Source organism: Podarcis muralis, chromosome 8 (genome assembly GCF_964188315.1).
Source record: "Podarcis muralis chromosome 8, rPodMur119.hap1.1, whole genome shotgun sequence".
NCBI lineage: Eukaryota > Metazoa > Chordata > Lepidosauria > Squamata > Lacertidae > Podarcis > Podarcis muralis.
Window position 1 is genome coordinate 15,029,589 of NC_135662.1, and position 16,817 is coordinate 15,046,405.

General features: G+C 48.6%; 1 protein-coding gene across 1 annotated transcript in view; it reads left to right on the top strand.

The window, feature by feature from the left end:
* The first annotated feature begins 2,861 nt into the window (after positions 1 to 2,861).
* HAS2 (hyaluronan synthase 2) overlaps positions 2,862 to 16,817 on the top strand; it is a 44,414-nt gene continuing 30,458 nt past the window's right edge. Inside the window, exon 1 of the mRNA XM_028736222.2 lies at positions 2,862 to 3,526. The gene's annotated coding sequence lies outside the window, so the exon portion shown is untranslated. The remainder of the gene's footprint in view (positions 3,527 to 16,817) is intronic.

Here is a 16,817-nt window from a genome sequence, read left to right on the forward strand (position 1 = left end):
CCAGACATACGGCTACCCATGTTAGCAGTGTCGTCTTTGCCGATTTTCCATTAAAATAGCTTGAAAACGTCACTGTTTGAAATATGGCAACCCTTAAGTAGATAAGGGGAGAGAACGGATGTGGCTGGGGAAGATTTGTGGCCTGAGGAGAGTTTTGAGAGCCAGCCAAGAGAGAACTGGAGGGCCAAATTCAGACCCCCGGGGCTGAGGTTTGGCAGGCCTGGCCTAGAGACTAGAACCTTTACGAAAGGGTTGCGCAGAAAGGCAAAGAACGAGTTGCATAGAAAGGCATAGGATTTTGCCAGCTTTTGGCTTCTGCCGCCATTGCAGCACCACGGCCAGGTGGTTGGGGAAGGAGGCGTGAATGCCACATGCCGATTTGATTCTTCGGCTTAAGGTTTCCTGCATCCTTCCTCAGGGTTAGCTTCCTCTGGACATCCAGCAGATGTCCAGGAAGCAAACTGCTCGCTCAGGATTCTATCTGAAGCAGATTATGGGGAGTTTGCCCACATACTAATAAGGGGAAATGTCAGGGAAGACAATCCGCATGCCTGTTTAACAGAACCAGATGCTCAATGAATGGGAACTGTCAAGAGAAGCCATTCTGACGCATTACAGCTAGTTGGCGTTTTTCTGCCATTCAACCTCAGGGGAGGCAGATTGATACAAGCTTTTCACTCGGGTCCATGTGCATATATTTGCAAAAAATATTAGAAATCATATGACCTTTGGCTAGACCAGAGGAACCGCATGGCTTATAATTTTCTAAACAGTGCCACCTGGTGGTGGTCAGTTTTCTTGAAAATCTGTTGCAGGGAAAATGTAGAGCGATCACCCCCCACAAATAACGTTATATATATATATGAAATAGTGCCATGAATTGACAGGAATTTAGTAGTCATTATTTCTGTACACCAGCAGAGTAAAGGGGGGCACTGATTGATCACAGCAGTTCTATTTCTCTCAGCTGACAATACTGATGTAAGCAAGCAGAAGGCTGCAGCAAAATTGGTAACAGGACTGATCTAATTCCCCATTCATTTCATTAAGTGTATTGGGCACTGTTGTGTAGATGGGCAGGATATAAATATAAGCAGTCAATCATCGTCGGGGGGGGGGGCATGTTGCAATGTGTAGGACTCCCTGATCAGGATTCTACGCTCTCTGTTTCCTTTCTTATCTTTTTCATCCTGTTCATCCTTCTGTGGGTCACAGAGCACGCTGTGTTTTCAATGGGCTGCTTTTTTGGGTTTACTCCCTTAGGATTCCTCCCCATGAAAGAGGGGTGGGTTGTGTGTGTGGCGCTGTGGGTTAAACTACAGAGCCTAGGGCTTGCCAATCAGAAGGTCGGCGGTTTGAATCCCCGCGATGGGGTGAGCTCCCGTTGCTCGGTCCCTGCTCCTGCCAACCTAGCAGTTCGAAAGCATGTCAAAGTGCAAGTAGATGAATAGGTACGGCTCCAGCAGGAAGGTAAACGGCATTTCCGTGCGCTGCTCTGCTTCGCCAGAAGCGGCTTAGTCATGCTGCTTAGTCAAGCTGTACGCCGGCTCCCTCGGCCAATAAAGTGAGATCCGCAACCCCAGAGTCAGTCACGACTGGACCTAATGGTCAGGGGTCCCTTTACCTTTACCTTTTACATCTCCAAACCTCAGGACTCAGCCAAACCTGCCAACACCTGTCAGTTTTGAGTGAGTGGTCCTGTTTTGGCACTCACAACCAGAACATGAGAACTAAAGGGGATGATTGATATTGGGAGTGGGCAAACTGTGGTCCTCCAATTGTTGCTGGCCTCCTAGTGTCATCAGCCCCAGCCAGCATGGCCTAAAGGTGAGGGATGATGGGAGCTGGAGTCCAGCAACATCTCGCGTTCCACAGGTTCTCGCCTCACCTGAACTAAAGGAAGAAATGGAAAGGTTCTGGTTCAGATCTAGTTGTGCACATTTAGTCATGAACCACACAACTCACGACTAACACAATGGGGGTGTGCATTCACCCACCCCTCTCCATCAAAAAGCCAGTCAGTGTAGTGGGCCTCGAATGAACATGATGGCACTGCCATGTGTCTGCATATCAAGATGTTCCCAACAGCTGCCTGCGCAGAAAAGCCCAGTTTTGCACATGGATCTTCCTGGCTGGATTGGGACCAGAGCTTCTGATGCAAAGATGATTTCAAAGACTGTTTCGTGTTGTCGTCCCCTCCCCCTTCTTCCAGGCTTGCTCTCCAAAGCCAGGCTCCTCGGCTGAGGGACCGCGAATGGGTTTATTTCTCCTTTCCAATCGCCTGGAGTCCCTTCCAACCATATCCCTTATTATCTCGCAAAGCTGGGCTGGATCAAGGAAGCAAAGCCAGCTTGTGTAAAGCAATTCCAATGAATTAAGAAATCATCAGAGAAGCAATCCCTCCAGCCCGCTTCCTTAGAAGAGAAGGAGGGGGGAAATATGAAACCTGGATTTTTTAAAATATAATTTTTTAAAAAAAAAAATGCAATGTGCACCAGAAATCATTTACTACCCAAAACATACAATATGATTCCAGGAGGTGAAATGAGTGGCGGAATGGAGGGATTTCAAAAGCCCAACTCCCCTCTCCCCACCCCTTCTAACACGAAGAGGAAATCAGGTGGTAGTAACACATGTGTATTGTATTTCTCTCTCTTTTTGCAATTTCTGTTTGCAATTAATTTAATTGAATTCACTCGAGTTTAAACTGGTCCTGTTGAATGGGCAGTTCTCTCCCTCTTCTCTCTCGCTCCCCCCCCCCCTTTCCAACTTACAGGAGTTCCCTCCCTCTCTCCCTCCTTCCTCCTCCTCCCCCCCCCCCCACCCTTTCCACCCTATTAAAACAACCTCCAAGCCTTCACTGGTTTAAAAAAAAAAAGGAGAAAGCGAGAGAGACCCCTTAACTTGGAGCAGGCAGAATCTCAGCAGCCAAGGGGAGGCAGGAAAAAGAAGACGGGAGAGAGAGAGAGAAAGAGGCAAGAGACGTCTGGAAAATATTATCCACCCGCTACTTCCAACTGCTGAGGCTGCTTGCTGCTGCTGCTACGCCGCCGCCGAGCCTGAGATAGAAGTTCCATTCAGCCCGGACCAAAGAGAGAGTGTGTGAGACTTTTTTTTCCCCTTCCCTCTTTTGCCTGTTGATGCTGCGCCGCCTTCAACTTTTCTTAGCAACTTCTGCGGCGGGCGCCTGGACTCTCCACCGCCAGGAACAAGTCCACCGTCTCCATCTCTCTGGAAGCCAGCTTTGAGAAAAAATTAAGGAAGGGGCAAGGAAATTTGGAGAAAAAGGCCAGAAACTTGAATTTTTTTAGGGAACTGGGATCCAGGTGGGGGAGAAAAGATCCCCCTTCTGCTCCCTGTGTTCTTCCCCATGGTTTGCAGGCCGTTGGGATCCAGCCCCTCCAAACACCCTCCCGAGAGCGTGAGTTGATCTATTACCTCAATCTGGGGGGAGAGGGCTTCCAGGTCTCCGCACCGCGCCGACGGCCTCTTTGTAGATCTTGGATGAGCAGAGAAGAACTGCAAGGTGAGTGAGGGGTTTTTTTTTTTTTTTATGTATATAAAAATGGCAATTTTATTTCTGTTTAGGTTTCTTGCAAGAAATCGGGGGGGGGGTAGGGGTGATGTATTTATTTTTAAATAAGAGGCGGACATTGCTTCCGAGGAGGGGGACAGAGAAATGTTAGTGTTTGTGGAGCGCCATCGAGGCAACTCTTTGCGCGCGTGTGCCTTTTAAACCGATGGGAACGCAGGTCTCTGCCCCGAGGAACAGCCTAATTTAATTGCCGTTGATCACCTGAAGCTTCTTTCAGATAATGCTGTGCATCTCTTTACTGCATCCTGTTTTGAGGAAGCTAAATTTAACACCTAGGCTACCTTGGGCGGGTCTTCAGGGCTCAGGACACGATCCTGCCAAGGTCAACCGCGTTTTAAGGCTGCAATCCTGCGCGTACTTACTTGGGAGTAAAGCCCGTGTGGGCCTAAGCATGGTTAGGGTTTTTTGGGGGGCGCGCGCTTCTCTTCTACTGGGGGAAAATGGTACTGGGAGGTGTTCACCTTTGGCCGGATCTTGCCCGTTTTCTTTATCCTGGTCTATAAATCGTTTACCAACCCCGACTCCTCCGAGTTCTGCAAATGCATTAAAGATCGAGGATCGAGCGCCAGGGTTTTGTGGCAGAAGAGAACTTACTCGCGAGTAAACCCCATTGGAAGGGGCTTGTGCAGGAGTAAATGCATCTAGGTCCTCCTAGGGTTTGGTCTCTTCTCTCATTTCCGTGATAATTGTGGGAACATCCATAAAATCGATGGAGGGAAATCAGTAAGCCTACTCGCAAGTAACTGGTGGGGGGCGTGTCTTGTACGCCTAAGTAAAGGAATAGTATTTTCCTCTCGGCTTGCAAGAAATATATATAATCACACGTATGAACACACCTATGTAAGCTATAAAAGGTTCTTGGGAGATTTGGAGACATTGATCTGGTTCCAAAATATCAAAGGAGCGAGTCTATTCCGGAAGGCGGGTCTGCTTTCCCCTTCTCTCTCTTTTTGGACTGCACACACTGTAGCTATTTAGACACTTGTAAAAACATGAAACGTGACTTTGCCACGCCCTCCCCTCCCTTCCCGGTTTCAAACGGGTGGAAGAGAGTGGAGAAGGAACATGGGAAGGAGCAGAAGGCGAGAGGGGGAGGGGTGTGGGTGTCAGATTCCCAGTGATTTATTTATTATTTTTTAAGGAAGGGGGGCGGGATGTCTCAACAACCTACAAACCGAGCCAGAATCGGCCAATAAATTTGACTGGCGCGAGAAAGGAGCTGCTCCGCCACGCTTCCACCTATGGAACGCGCTGCCACAAGATGGGAGGGTGGGCTGGGGTGCGCTCGTGGCATCTTTCGTTTTTCTTTTTCTGAAAGACGCATTGATGGGAGCTACAGATCTGTCAAGGCAAGGGCTGTGAAACGAAGGAGCCGTGTTCATATGCAATCTGAATAGCCAGATGCTGCGGAGGTAGTGAGGAACATCTGGCTATTGACACCCCCCCAGCCAGCGACCATGGCCAGAGCTGCTGGGAGTTGGGAGTCCAGCAACATCTGGAGAGCCGGTCTCCCCCTCCCCTCTCTGGAAGAAACATCTGTCTGCTCGGTGTTTGGAGAGGGGTGTGTCTGGTTTGGTGAACCCTTTTTGGAAGACGCTTCGAAATGCTTCGGGGGGAGGGAAGGGAAGCAGAGATAGGTACCCCCCCTATATTAACACGTGGGCACCCTGACTCCTCCACCCCACCCTCAAGATCTGAGAGCGCCTCTTTACTCAGGCCTTAAGCCTCGCTGGCTTAAAAGTCCCTTACTCCCAGGTTGTCTATGCGTAGGATCGCTGCCGCAGCTGGGCTCCGTTTTACAGGAGAGGAGCAATGCAACTCCTCGCCTCCAGGCCTTACAGGGCTCAATGCTTTGCTACCTAAGTGCGGTGTGTGGCCGTGGATCGGGGCGAGGGTTTTGCTTTGGTTTTTTCCGGGTGGGCAGGGTTGAGATCCTCTGCCTTGGAGGATGGAGCGCGCCGGCAGGCGAGGGAAATGGAAGGACGTGGCATCGGCTCCGGAGCCGCGCGCGTGCAGGCAGGGGCCGATCCGCTCTCCCCCCATCCGTGGGGCAGGACAAAGGGAGCCAGGCTTGAGAGGAGGCTGCGCTGGCCCCGCTTGGCAACCGCCTGCCGGGCTCCAAGATGCCTATCTCTCTCTCCCTCCATGCCCTGGAAGGAAGCCACCTCATTGTTTCGTTCCCACTGCTTTTTCCCCTTTTTATTGCTCCGGATTCAGCAGCCTTTCTTCCCTCGTGGGAAGGCGCAGCGAGTTTAAAAGCAGGGTCCTTTTGCAAAAGACCCAATGCAAAAGTGTCTGGTTGCAAAAGGCTTCGACAGGGCGCAGCTGGAGCGGTTCAATTATGGGGAGGCGGGGAGAAGAGACCGTGGTTGTGGGCCAGAGTCCAGAGAGGCGACCCACACGTGTGCAGCATTCGCCCCCCAGCGCATGAAAACAAGCCCCGGCCTGCCTGCAGCCCCGCGCCCCCTTGCAAGGCCGGGGAGAGGCGTCTGGGGCCCCGGCCGCTTCCTAATCCCCGCCTTCCCTTCTTGCAGAGCGCGCAAAAAAAAAGAAGAGCGAGGTCGCTCAGCAAAAAAGCCAGGCAGACTTTTATTGCAGGCTGGGAACCCACGTGGCAGCAGGCAAGACCCGAGATGCAGGGAATGCCGACGATGAGGTCACTGTGTGGGAGGGTCCGCCTCCTCCTTTATGACGCGGCGCCGCACCCTCTCCTGATTGGCTCCGGCGATCTGGAAGGGGTTCCCCCGGCCGATCCGTGAGACAAGCACGAGGGAAGTGGGGACTTTTTCTACAGCTGGCGCCTCGGAGAGGGAAGAGAAAAAGGAGACGTTTCAAGGGGGTTCTTGGCATAAGAAGCTCCTTTCGACTTCCCAGCCCTGCCTAGAGAGGCGGGGGATGGAACCTGGGGTCTTCTGTTCTCCCACGGAGCTCAAACTCCTTCCCCCCGTTATTATTATTTCAGAATAAAAATTTGAGCCACAGCAGATGTGGAAATGGATTGGAAAACAAAAAAGAAATATGGGGGGGGGGACGGGGACTTCTAGAAGTACTTAATTTACAAAATAGAACATCCACAAAGTATAAAAGTATTAAATCAGCATCTGCGTAAGGATACGTTCCCAAATTATAACTATAAATGAGTCTCTTACATATGTACGTTAAGTATTATAGGATGATTAGGGCTGCCATACGTCTGGGATTTCATAGGCGGAATTGAAACTGTTTTTTTGTGTGTGTTTTTTGATGGGGGAATTTACAAAAGAGCGCAGGTTTTTGTGTGTTGTGTTTCCTTCCTAAAGAAGGAAGGGGCGTCCTGGTTTTTACTTTTTGAAACATAGCAACCATAAGGATGTTCTTGTTCTTATTTTGAAATGATAAATAGCCATATTCTGCAATTTTAAAACTTATTTTGATATTATACTGCACTGAAATGTTTAACTGTTTCTTTGATTCACCTTGAATCTTCCCGTCACGCTTGTCCTCCTCTCCTGCCACACCCTCTGAGATCTGATGGGTTATTATACTATATAACTGCTCCAGAAACATGGGGCTTGAAGGTTAAGCATTTTTTTTTATCCCATTAATTTTGGGCGTTGGGAGGGAGATTTAAAGCAGGTGATTGTGTGCTTCAGATGGTGACTTCATACTAGGGAGCGAGTCCCACGGAGCTCTGCAAACATGCTTAGGCTTGCCTTTCTCTAGCCCCTGCCTTACAAACTGCATTTATTTCCTTAGACTTCAATATGAGTCCATGTGCTCACTTTTCCTAGTACAGTGGTATCTTGGTTTACAACCATAATCCGTTCCAGAGGTCCGGTTGTAAACCAAAACAGGTTGTAACCCAAGGCGCACTTTTGCCAATGGGGCCTCAAAAAAAAAGGGGGGGTTGTAATTTTCAAAAAATGGGTTGTAATAAAAAAAAGGGACACACACTTCTGGGTTTGACATGGTTGTAATCCAAAACGGTTGCGAACCAAGGTACCACTATACAATACACAAGGTTGTGTACAATAAAATCAAAGGAAACATTGCGATGAAAATGAGTCACCCAGGTACAAAACCTATTTCCATAGATGCAGGCTGGAGCTAATAACGTTTTACCTGGGTTGGAAGGCAGTTATGTTCGTCTATGGGAGTATAAGAATTGTATTAACCATTTTAGTAAACGTGTAAAATGTACAAAAGGAAAATAACCGGGGGCGGGGAAGAGTGACCTCACTCCCAAATAAAAGGATTATTTTAGATTTTAACCATTTAAAACAGGTGTGGGGAATCGGTGGCCCTTCATATGCTGTTGTATTCTAGCTCTCAGTATCCAGATGATTGAGGGGCCTGACGCAGTGGCGTAGCGTGGGGGGTGCAGGGGGGGCCGGCCGCACCGGGCGCAACATCTGGGGTTAGGGCAAATCCACGGGTTAGGGGGCGCAAATCCACGGGTTAGGGGGCGCAAATTACTTGTCTTGCCCCGGGTGCTGACAACCCACGCTACGCCACTGGCCTGACGTAAGTCTCAAGGAGCCAGGGGGTGGAGCCAAACGCCTTCTGGAAATTGAAGAGGCCTGGCCCTGCCCCCCTCAAAAAATACATTGGGGTTGGGGCCAAAACTGCCTTGGCCCCCAGGGGTCTGCCCCCAATGATGGGTGTTCAACATCTGGAAGGTCACAGGTGCCCCATCCTAGATTTGTGGGCTTTGTTTGTATAAACAGAACTCAGGGTTTGAGGTGATGGGAAGGGACCCTCTGTGACGTTAACATATGAGAGTGCTGGAGGTGAAATAGTTAAACAGGTTGCCCAGTCAGGACCCAGAGGGGTGGAGTCAGTGGGAGTATAAAACCAGTTCTGGGAGGGGCAAAGGGAGAAGTTCTTTGGGAGTTGGGTGGTTGGTTGGAGTGGGAGTGAATTGGGATAGAGTTTGTGGGTAGGTTGAATTAGTGTAGCGAAATAGGCTGAGTCAGGAACAGTTAGGGGCTAGGAAGACAAGTAAATATCTGAGAGGTGGTTTAGCGAGTGAGAGCAGGGAGCGGAAGTTATAGGACTGGATAGGCACCCCATGAATGTAACTGACCGATACGGTTTATGAAACCACACGCTTGTTAAACTGCAATAAATAACAAAAGTTTGTTTCAATTTAACCCTGACTGGACTCAGTACAGTGGTGCCTCGCAAGACGAAATTAATTCGTTCCGCGAGTTTTGTCGTCTTGCGATTTATTTTGTCTTGTGAAGCACGGTGTCGGGAAAGTTTTGGAAAAGCTTCAAAAACCTCAAAAAGCTTTAAAAACCTCAAAAAAAGGCTACCACACCGCGTTCTATGAGTTGCTCCTCAAAGTCAAGTCGCAACTGTATTAACGGTGTTAAGAGAAAGGAAAATCGTCTTGCGAAGCAGCTCAAAAAACCCTTTTGTCTAGCGAGTTTTTTGTCTTGCGAGGCATTCGTCTTGCGAGGTACCACTGTATTGTCCCAGGTAGGGCCTGGGTAGTGGCAGCGAGAAATAAAGTGGTGGCACAAGGATCAATAGACGGTGAAACGTCCGGGGACCCTGTGTGATCGCCACACCCTCCTTCCATGCACACAATACAGTGGTACCTCTGTTTGCGAACGGGATCCGTTCCGGAGGCCTGTTCGCAACATGAGCAGAATGCAACCCACGTCTGCACAGGTCGTGATTCGCCGCTTCTGCGCGTGACGTCATTTTGCACGTCTGCGCATGCACAAGCAGCAAAACCTGGAAGTAACCCTTTCCGGTACTTTGGGTCACCGTGGGACGCAACCTAAAAACGCTCAACCTGAAGCAAACATAACATGAGGTATGACTGTAATTGCACTCCTTCCTCTTGCCCCAGATTGACCAACAAAGCAAAGGCATTGCGGTTGGTAGCACAGAACAATGGAAACAAATAATTGGCTGTATCAAAACTCCTTGGTGGTTACATCCAGCACGTGTGCTCGGATCCTTTGAAGAAACCAGGGACCTGAGCACACATACTGGAAGTAAGCTTCATTCAAATCAATGGGACAATGCTGAGCAAAGATGCTTAGGATCAGGGTATTAGAGAGAAATAACTTTCTCAAGGCCATAACAAATCCATAAGTAGATTAGTCTCCAGCCTTGAAGGCCGACTGGACCTCATTGGCTCGCCACCGAATGCTCTTTGAAATAGTGTGTAACTGACAAGCCACATATATTATCCCCAGTGGTTTCTAGTTTCCACACATCTTTAAGTAATAGCTATCAGCAGGAGCAGAAAATAAAACCTACCACCACCCAGCAGTCTGCACAGGGCACAGGACAATCAGACAGCTTTGAAACTTGAGACTTGGCCTTTTCAGTTCTCTTCCAACCCACTGAAATGAGATGCATCAATTTGCAAGCCAGCGGAGGCTGCAGTCCCAACACAGGCATGCAAAGGAGTGAGCCTCCTTGAATTCAGTGGGACTTGCTTCTGAGGAAATCTGCATAGGCACAAGGTATCCCTGGAAAGCCTGTTCCACTGAAATAGATGAGGCTCGCTCTGCTGCAAAATCCAGTTAAGTGATTAGAGAACTGAAACTTGAGGCTAGTTTAGCTTCTGATGGTTCAAAATATAATTGCTGCTGATTCATCCAAGGATAACAGTGCTCCTTTTGCTTTGCGCTGTATCAAGACCTGTGTGCTGGGATGGTAAATAAACCCATACATAAGAAGAACAAGGGACGCGGGTGGCGCTGTGGGTTAAACCACAGAGCCTAGGACTTGCCGATCAGAAGGTCAGTGGTTCGAATCCCTGTGACGGGGTGAGCTCCTGTTGCTCGGTCCCTGCTCCTGCCAACGTAGCCGTTCGAAAGCATGTCAAAGTGCAAGTAGATAAATAGGTACCACTCTGGCGGGAAGGTAAACGGCGTTTCCGTGAGCTGCTCTGGTTCGGCAGAAGCGGCTTAGTCATGCTGGCCACATTACCCAGAAGCTGTACGCCGGCTCCCTCTGCCAATAAAGCGAGATGAACGCTGCAACCCCAGAGTCTGTCACGACTGGACCTAATGGTCAGGGATCCCTTTACCTAAGAAGAACATATCAGCAAGCTTGAGGAAACCCCAAGGTTTGCAGAAGTATCACAAATCTATAGAAAGGGGAAACTCCCAAAACAGCTCAATGATGAGGACTAAGAGTATATGCACGCTATACCTTCTACAGCATATTTGAAACAAGTTCTTTCCCTCCAAGAATTCTGGGCACTGTCATTTGCCCCTCACAGTTACACTCCTCACAAACCTGAACAAACTACAGTGCCCAGAATTCTTTGAGGGAAAGAATGTGCCTTGAAGGTGCTTTGAAGGTACAGTGGTACCTCGGGTTAAGAACTTAATTCGTTCACTGTTCTTAACCTGAGGTGCCACTTTAGCTAATGGGGCCTCCCGCTGCTGCTGCGCTGCCACCACAAGATTTCTGTTCTCATCCTGAAGCAAAGTTCTTAACCCAAGGTATTATTTCTGGGTTAGCGGAGTCTCTAGCCTGAAGCGTCTGTAACCTGAAGCATCTGTACCCCGAGGTACCACTGTGAAATATACTCTGAGTCGAGAGTGGATTTCATGCTCTTTATTCAGCTCATAGTGGTGAGGAGGAATGGAAGTTCCCCCAGAATGTCTGCTTTATATACATTATTTACACAATGGGCCCCACGTGATTGGCTAATTCTGGGATTCTCCTGTAGGCCAATCAGGTCACAGATTCACTTCCACCTGGAGCTGGATTGGGTGGCTTCTGTGGACCAATCAGACTACTGCATTTTGGATCCTATTCAACTCAGTACATAACACACTGTATACTGTCTGTACACAAATGTGCTCAGTGGGTACAGAATGCTGGCTAACTTGAGAAGCATTGAACAGAAAACTTGTAGGGGGGAGGAATGTAAATGGAGTAGCTAGAATCCTGAGCAGGCGCATAATGCAATGTGTTGTAGGTCTCTCCTGTAGACCACTGTTCAGGGGGCAGAGTTGTATTGATATTTGTTAACGTTCCAGCCATTCACACAGTTTGCGATTCTGCAACGTGTACATTTAGCCACCTCTACATAACTAGTTGCCAGAGGTGGGTTTTTCTTTTGCTAATTATATAGTGAGTTGGGTTTACCTTTAGCCGGTCCAGTATTGCAGAGACTATTTCCTAGCATGTCTTTTCATAGAGGGACTCGTGTACCTGCACACATCACTCCGTGACAGGAATGTGCAAAATAGCTACTGCATGATCTAGCATGGAGAATGGTTTGAAAGATTGCCAGATAAAACCTCGCTTTGGTCACAGGACAGGCTATCTAGGTGGCCTTAAGGCAAATCCTCACCTCTTGCCTGGTTTTATTAAGGATTAGTCAATGGCTACTAGTGGCGCTGTGGGTTAAACCACAGAACCTAGGACTTGCCGATCAGAAGGTCGGCGGTTCGAATCCCCGCCACGGGGTGAGCTCCCGTTGCTTGGTCCCTGCTCCTGCCAACCTAGCAGTTCAAAAGCATGTCAAAGTGCAAGTAGATAAATAGGTACCACTCCAGCGGGAAGGTAAACGGCGTTTCTGTGCACTGCTCTGGTTCACCAGAAACGGCTTAGTCATGCTGGCCACATGACCCGGAAGCTGTACGCCGGCTCCCTCGGCCAATAAAGCGAGATGAGTGCCGCAACCCCAGAGTCGGTCACGACTGGACCTAATGGTCAGGGGTCCCTTTACCTTTACCTTTACTAGTCTGATGGCTATGCATTAGTTTTAAGTGCAGGAGGCAGTAAACCGCTGAATGTGAATTGCCGGAAATCACAAGTTGGGTGAGTGGACACTTTTGTGTCCTGCTTGTGTGTGTGTGTGTGCATACTTGGCTATTGTAAGAGCAGGATGCTGGACAAGACGGGGTTTGGGTCTGATCCACCAGGGCTCATTCTTTGCTCTTTTTGGCCACCACTCACCCCAGCAATATGGCAACAATAGTACTTGCCCTCCCTTAATGAGCCTGCTAGCAATTGCAGGGATAATAAATAGGATGCGCTTTGAACACAAGCACATGCAATCCTATGCACACTTACATGGGAGTAAACAGCATTGGATAAAGTGCAGTTTATGTGCATGCATAGGATTGTACAATATGAATGCAAAGTATTATTCTCACTTACCAAACACCCAACACTTTCACTTCCAGCACAATATTGTTCAATGGAGGATATTCACATGCTTAGTTATGTGAGTCACTGGGTACTTCCAGTCTCACAAAAGCCTTCCTTTTTCTCAGTATAGTATCCATCCCTCCCCCTCATTTATTACTGAGAAGTCAACATTCCTTCCCAAAATGTTGGCATCCCCATTCTTTCCTCATTGGCATCCTTCAAATGATATTTGCACTTCCTTCCTTCCTTCCTTCCTTCCTTCCTTCCTTCCTTCCTTCCTTCCTTCCTTCCTTCCTTCTCCAGAAATCAAAATACAATGCAGCCAGAAACAGGATGACATTACAGTGGATGCTCGGGTTGTGAATGTGATCCGTGCGGGGTGCACGCTGGCAATCCACAGCGGCGCGTCTGCACACACGCTGGTTGCAATTCGGTGTTTCTGTGCATGCGCAACCGCCGAAACCCAGAAGTAACCCGTTCCCATACTTCCGGGTTTCGGCGGGTTTGTAACCTGAAAAAACGCAACCTGAAGCGTCTGTAACCCGAGGTATGACTGTATTGTCCCACCAGGTGCAGAGGTGTGCAGCCAGTCCTGGTTGGCGACCCTGCTTTCTAGTGCCAACTCACCTTGGCATTTATTCATTTCTCCTGCTTACATCTCTTTTCCTCCCATGAGCTCGAAACGTGCTTCTGCTACACCTCCCACTTTATCCTTGCAACAAGGTAGATCAGGCGGAGAGACTGTGACTGGCTCAATGTCACCCAGTGGGCTTCATGCCTGAGTGGGGATTGATGACAAAGACACACACACACCCCAGCCACACTGATGTGGTCCAAAGGAAAGGAAAGCAATACGTTTGGCACCAGCTGGGCTGCTGGATTTGCCAGAAGGAAGCGTACAAGACTCCATCCAACCACCTTAGGGACTCCACTCTGTATTTGTGTGGGCTTTGCTCCTTGACCTTTTCATTCCCCCCCAAAGATGTCCCTTGTGTGGTAGTATTCCCACCCCGCCCAACTAGCAAGGTGGGAAGGGGGGCTTGTCCGTTTCACAATTAAAACACCCGCTTTATAAAGTGGTGTGGGAACCAACACTGCAGAAAAAGCACCCCTCCTCTTCTCTTCTGCCACAAGCATACAGTGGTACCTCGGGTTAAGAACTTAATTCGTTCCAGAGGTCTGTTCTTAACCTGAAACTGTTCTTAACCTGAGGTACCACTTTAGCTAATGGGGCCTCCTGCTGCTGCCGCGCTCCTGCTGTAATATTTCTGTTCTCATCCTGAAGCAAAGTTCTTAACCTGAAGCACTATTTCTGGGTTAGAGGAGTCTGTAACCTGAAGCATCTTGTAACCCGAGGTACCACTGTGTTGCTCTCTATTTTCCTTAAGTCACCTGGAGTCATTACCACTGGGATGCCAACCTAGGAGCCAACTCTTAGGGGCCAAGGTCCCTTTGGCACCCTCAATAAAATATTGGAGGGGGGGGGGCACGCACACCTAAGGTTGATCAGAATTGCCATTCAAATGGTGTGTTTGTGCCATGTCTACTGACTTGATTATGGGGCCAGAACTTACCTGGGCCCCTCCAATATTTTATTCAAGTTGGCATCCTTGGGTGCCAGTTTTATACTCCCTATCACTAATCCAAATTGGTTAGAACCCTTATTTTGACTATCTGCACTCTTTGGAAGTGGGGAGAGACCTTCATTTTAAAGAAGCATAGGTAAAGGGACTCCTGACCGTTAGGTCCAGTCGTGGCTGACTCTGGGGTTGCGGCACTCATCTCGCTTTATTGGCCGAGGGAGCCAGTGTACAGCTCCTGGGTCATGTGGCCAGCATGACTAAGCCGCTTCTGGTGAACCAGAGCAGTGCACGGAAACGCTGTTTACCTTCCCACCGGATGGTACCTATTTATCTACTTGCACTTTGACGTGCTTTCTGCTAGGTTGGCAGTAGCTGGGACCGAGCAACGGGAGCTCACCCCATTGCGGGGATTTGAACCGCCAACCTTCTGATCGGCAATCCCTAGGCTCTGTGGTTTAGACCACAGCGCCACCCGCATCCCTTCACGAAGCATGCCTTCAGCTAAAAGGTGTAAGACTTGAGAGCAATGGCGTAGGCAAACTGACAGTTCAGAATAGGGCCCCACGCCTTTTAATTCAATGCTACTCGGAGACCCCATATTGGGGTCTCTGAGAATGTACAGCTGGTTTCATGTTTATAATGGCCTGATTTTTTTATTATTATTTCTTTTTTCATTATTGAAAGCTGGGCTCTCTCCTGTTCTTTAATTTGCACTTAAAACAGAGACCTGACGTCGGCTCTGTCTGATCCCTGCAGCGAAGATCAATGACATGTAAAAAATCTGGAAATGATAAATGAGCGGGAGACTAAGGCAACTGGGCTTCAGAGCAGTAAAGCCGTACAGATGTAACATAACTGTTCAGTTTCCCCTTCCATTGGCTCTTAAAACTGGAAGGGGAAAGAATGCTGACAGCTATTTTATGTTCATAATGAATGAACGCTGGGAATCATTTGTACTTCAAAGATGGATTTGCTTCTGCTGCTGCCAAAATTAAGTCTCAGCCAGCTTCCCAGAAATGGGGGGTGCCAATCGGCTAATGTAGCAATCGGCTAATGTTATAATTTACAGGTGCCTGCGTACGGTTCGAATGTAAATACAGTAAGTGTGAATGTAGAGATGACCACCCTCTGAAACTCCTCCTACAGCTTTTCGGAAGCTGAAGGATGCAGCAGATCTCTGGTTCATCTGACTGGTTCCTGGTACAACAGAGAATCATGTCTTGAATCTGAGGAGGCTGTTCCTGGAAAAGAGGCGGTCTAAGAGGAGAATGGGTCAAGGCATGTGAGGGAGAATTTTAGGCAGAGGTGAAGAATCATATAATTGGGTAGAAGAATAAAGATAATCGGTAAAGGACCCCTGGATGGTTAAATCCAGTCAAAGGAGACTACGGGGTTGCGGCGTTCATCTCGCTTTCAGGCTGAGGGAGCCGGTGTTTGTCCGCAGACAGCTTTCAGAGTCATGTGGCCAGCATGACTAAACCACTTCTGGCGCAATGGAACACCGTGGCGGAAACCAGAGTGCACAGAAACGCCGTTTACCTTCCTACTGCAGCGGTACCTATTTATCTACTTGCACTGGTGTGCTTTCGGACTGCTAGGTTGGCAGCAGTTGGGACATAGCAACAGGAGCTCAGCCCGTCACGTGGATTCGAATTGCCGACCTTCCAATCAGCAAGCCCAAGAGACTCAGTGGTTTAAGTCATGTGACATATTTAGGCTGCTCCTGGTCTTGAAACTTTACTCATTTACATAGAATCATTTAGTCCTTCGTGTATTCATTTAGTCAAAGCCCGGGCAATGCAGGGAATCCAGTACTATAGGAGAGGCATTTGTGGACTGTGGTCCATTCCAGTTCATTGTCTAAGTGGGTTGAGAGTAACAGGTGTCAACCTGATATTCCTTTTCTAGCAAGTGCCAATCTCCCGCATCTGCTCCAGGGCTTTGCCACTTGTTCCCCAACCCCTGGCCAGCTTGCAGTCATTTTGAGATCACTTCTGAAAGCTCCTCAATATGAAATTAGAACCGAAAAAAGCAAAAAACCCAAGCCTTTAGTAATTATTATTTTTATTATTTCCCCCTTGAACTGGAACGGAGCAGAACCTGAGCCATTGTTTGACAGTCATTATTTGAACCTGAACCAGAACAAGAGTCCTTAGGTTTCCAGTTTGTTTGGGGGGTTACAGCCTGTATTGGCTAGACGAGTGAGCGAGGAATTCTCCAGTTGTGGCTGTCTTTGACCTCAAGTGGGATTTCCTGGCTATTTGGAATTGTTCCAGCCACCAAGTCTTTCCTTTTGCAGGCTTATCAAATTTGTAACGAGTAGATTGGTGACTGGAATGGTGCCAAGCAGCAGCCGCAGCAGCAACAGCATAGGCTGCCACAATCGGGTCCCGATTTTTAACTATCAGATCCTGGGCATCAGATAGCAAAGGCCCCGGTTTCAAAGTCCTGTATCAAATGTCCGTGGTTCGCTATGACTGCAGTCCTGCCCAAGGCTACATTGCTGGAAACCCGTTGGC